The following is a 5,102-nucleotide window of genomic DNA, read 5'->3' on the forward strand; positions in this document are numbered from 1 at the left end:
TTGGCAGTTATGTCCTAAAAAAAACAAAACCATTATCTATAACGTAAAAATGGCAGCTTGGTCGTCAGACGGTTCTTCCTCGAAGGACAGTCTTTGAATTATGCTTCGTCCACTGATGGCTGAAGGGAGAGAAGTTGGCGGTATGATTCGTGATGGCGGACGTAGAAGAATCCAACACAGGCTCTGCCAAGTATTCCGTGATGTTGTAGAAACCTCCAATGAAGTGCTGAAGTGGTTCGTCTCCGATGAAGAACGTGGCAGATTAAATACTTCGAAATATAAAATTGTTTCGGTTGTTTTTAGAAAGCATTATAAAATACCAGGTACATTTAGTTTAAATCAGAAAATCCAATCGTTTTAAAACTTGATGTACACCATCTTTCCTCGGTTTATCGTCTTTACTTTTTATAAAGACTAATACACATGGTTATGTAGTATATACCCACAATGGTTTATACCTCGTTGTATATATGTATATATATCTACCGGCTACTTTTCCTTCCTTTGGGAAGGAAAAGCATCAATAGACCGGGTAAAGATTAATTTTTTTTTTTGCTTTTAATTTCAATGTTAATTTTAAGTCTTAAATTAAAATTTTTTCGAACTTTCGTTCCGCATAAGGCCTCTCTTTTTAAAACGTCTTAAAATTGTTCTGTATTTTTTTCATATTTTTGTTTCATGAATAAATTTAACTAAATTTCGAATTGTAATTAAATTACATTTTTTTTTTTTTTTTTACACTTTTTTGTAATCTTATTTCGTCTTACCTTTTAAATGGCGGTGCCCCAGCATGGCCACAGCTCATGAGCTGAAACTAGAATCAATCAATCAATCATATGAATCTAAGTAACAGGGTGATAAGTAACAGCAAAAAAAGTTCGTTTTACTTTTGATTCTAACATTGAATACTTCTGTTTATAGAACATTCTGATAGAAATAAGAATTCTTTGTTTTTCCAATAACTGATGCAAATTTAATACAATGAAAATGTCCCCTTAATGGTTCACGAAATCCTTAAACATTTTATAGGAGTTACCTTCCTTCGTTCTCCTCTCCCTAAATCTGTAATGAGTGGAGGTGTAATGGCCCAGTGGTTAGGGCAGCAGACTCGCGGTCATAGGATCGCGGTTTCGATTCCCAGACCGGGCGTTGTGAGTGTTTATTGAGCGAAAACACCTAAAAGCTCCACGAGGCTCCGGCAGGGGATGGTGGTGATCCCTGCTGTACTCTTTCACCACAACTTTCTCTCACTCTTACTTCCTGTTTCTGTTGTACCTGTATTTCAAAGGGCCGGCCTTGTCACTCTCTGTGTCACGCTGAATATCCCCGAGAACTACGTTAAGGGTGCACGTGTCTGTGGAGTGCTCAGCCACTTACAAGGACAGACAAATGGATTAAGTCAATTATATCGACCCCAGTGCGTAACTGGTGCTTAATTTATCGACCCCGAAAGGATGAAGGGCAAAGTCGACCTCGGCGGAGTTTGAACTCAGAACGTAGCGGCAGACGAAATACCTATTTCTTTACTACCCACAGGGGACAAACAAGGACAGGCAAACGGATTAAGTCAATAACATCGACTCCAGTGCGTAACTGGTACTTAATTTATCGACCCCGAAAGGATGAAAGGCAAAGTCGACCTCGGCGGAATTTGAACTCAGAATGTAACGGCAGACGAAATACCCATTTCTTTACTACCCACAAGGGGCTAAACACAGAGAGGACAAACAAGGACAGACAAACGGATTAATTTATCGACCCCGAAAGGATGAAAGGCAAAGTCGACCTCGGCGGAATTTGAACTCAGAATGTAACGGCAGACGAAATACCTATTTCTTTATTACCCACAAGGGGCTAAACACAGAGAGGACAAACAAGGACAGACAAACGTATTGAGTCAAGTACCAGTGCGTAGATGGTACTTAATTTATCGACCCCGAAAGGATGAAAGGCAAAGTCAACCTCGACGGAATTTGAACTCAGAACGTAACCGCAGACGAAATACCTATTTCTTTACTACCCACAGGGGACAAACAAGGACAGGCAAACGGATTAAGTCAATAACATCGACTCCAGTGCGTAACTGGTACTTAATTTATCGACCCCGAAAGGATGAAAGGCAAAGTCGACCTCGGCGGAATTTGAACTCAGAATGTAACGGCAGACGAAATACCCATTTCTTTACTACCCACAAGGGGCTAAACACAGAGAGGACAAACAGGACAGACAAACGGATTATTTATCGACCCCGAAAGGATGAAAGGCAAAGTCGACCTCGGCGGAATTTGAACTCAGAATGTAACGGCAGACGAAATACCTATTTCTTTATTACCACAAGGGGCTAAACACAGGAGGACAAACAAGGACAGACAAACGGATTAATTTATCGACCCCGAAAGGATGAAAGGCAAAGTCGACCTCGGCGGAATTTGAACTCAGAATGTAACGGCAGACGAAATACCCATTTCTTTACTACCCACAAGGGGCTAAACACAGAGAGGACAAACCATGACAGACAAACGGATTAATTTATCGACCCCGAAAGGATGAAAGGCAAAGTCGACCTCGGCGGAATTTGAACTCAGAATGTAACGGCAGACGAAATACCCATTTCTTTACTACCCACAAGGGGCTAAACACAGAGAGGACAAACAAGGACAGACAAACGGATTAATTTATCGACCCCGAAAGGATGAAAGGCAAAGTCGACCTCGGCGGAATTTGAACTCAGAATGTAACGGCAGACGAAATACCCATTTCTTTACTACCCACAAGGGGCTAAACACAGAGGACAAACAAGGACAGACAAACGGATTAATTTATCGACCCCGAAAGGATGAAAGGCAAAGTCGACCTCGGCGGAATTTGAACTCAGAATGTAACGGCAGACGAAATACCCATTTCTTTACTACCCACAAGGGGCTAAACACAGAGAGGACAAAGAAGGACAGACAAACGGATTAATTTATCGACCCCGAAAGGATGAAAGGCAAAGTTGACCTCGGCGGAATTTGAACTCAGAACGTAGCGACGGACGAAATATCGCTAAGCATTTCCCCGGCGTGCTAACGATTCTGCCAGCTCGCTGCTTTCATCTCTCGACATATTAACCCGTATATTTTCACTGAGATGTCAATTAAATATATATTTGAACGAAAGTATACGTTTACTGTACTCTGAGGGATTTGTGGCAATCTTTCGTCTCTAGTAGACCTTTCCGTCGATTTCCGTAAAAAACTTCCTTTTTTTTTTTTACATATGGGCTTGCGGGAACACTAACAGAAGCACTTCACTTACACAACATACTGTCTGTCTCCCACACCCCATCACACACACACACACACATACACACATACACCACACACACATACACACACACACATATACACACACACACACATATACACACACACACACATATACACACACACACACATATACACACACACACACATATACACACACACAACACATATACACACACACACCACACACATATACACACACATATACACACACCACACACACATACACACACACACACAACACATATACACACACATATACACACACACACACATATACACACCCACACACATATACACACCCACATATACACACCCACACACACATACACACACACACATATACACACACACATATACACACACACATACACACACACATACACACACACATATACACACACACACATATACACACACACACATATACACACACACACACATACACACACACACACACACCACACACACATATACACACATACACACACACACATATACACATACACATACACACACACACATACATACATACATCAATGTTTCCCATGCACGGTAACTTCAAGAGAACTTCCCACGTCATACAATCGCTTTCTCTTAGTCTCTTTCGCTGTCATTACTTCAAAAAGCCCCGCAAGCCCATATGTAAAAAGAAAAAAAGATTTTTACGGAAATCGACGGAAAGGTCTATTAGAGACGAAAGATTGCCGGATTTGTTAATAATGTCTAACCCGAGAAACATCGTTTGTGATGTTATTCCCGTTTTTTTGTTTTTTTTTTATCATTGTCGTTTCTATCAGTGACTTCATAATAAATTATAACTCATTCGAAATAATGTGTTCTTATTCTTTCTTATATACAGATTCAATAAAAAATTTACATGAAAATGCAAAAATAAAATGGATGTTAAGAGGTTGGCAAATATTACGGATCTTTTCACTTTGACCGGCAGATTTTTAAAATAATTCCTTTGCAACTAAACACTTTTAAACTTCGTATACTGGTAGAATGTGTTACATAAAACATCTTTTTCTCTTGGCTTTATTGAGAAAATTCTATAGTTTGTAAGATATGGATCTTTTCGGTTTGAGCGGCAGTTTTTAACATAATTTCTAGGTAACTAAAAAATGTTAAACTTCGTATATTGGTAGAATGTGTTTATAAAACATCTTTTTCTCTTGGCTTTATTGAGAAAATTCTATAGTTTGTAAGATATGGATCTTTTCGGTTTGAGCGGCAGTTTTTAACATAATTTCTAGGTAACTAAAAAATGTTAAACTTCGTAAATTGGTAGAATGTGTTTATAAAACATCTTTTTCTCTTGGCTTTATTGAGAAAATTCTAGAGTTTGTAAGATATGGATCTTTTCGCTTTGAACGGCAGTTTTTAACATAATTTCTAGATAACTAAAAAATGTTAAACTTCGTATACTGGTAGAATGTGTTACATAAAACATCTTTTTCTCTTGGCTTTATTGAGAAAATTCTAGAGTTTGTAAGATATGGATCTTTTCGCTTTGAACGGCAGTTTTTAACATAATTTCTAGGTAACTAAACACTTTTAAACTTGCATACTGGTAAAAAAAATATTAAAAAAGGAAGTTTAATATTTTTTTAGTGTAGATGTGTTACATAAAACATCTTTTTCTCTTGGCTTTATTGAGAAAATTCTAGAGTTTGTAAGATATGGATCTTTTCGCTTTGAACGGCAGTTTTTAACATAATTTCTAGGTAACTAAACACTTTTAAACTTTGCATACTGGTAGAATGTGTTACATAAAACATCTTTTTCTCTTGG

The sequence above is a fragment of the Octopus sinensis genome, linkage group LG30 (assembly GCF_006345805.1).
Source record: "Octopus sinensis linkage group LG30, ASM634580v1, whole genome shotgun sequence".
Taxonomy (NCBI): domain Eukaryota; kingdom Metazoa; phylum Mollusca; class Cephalopoda; order Octopoda; family Octopodidae; genus Octopus; species Octopus sinensis.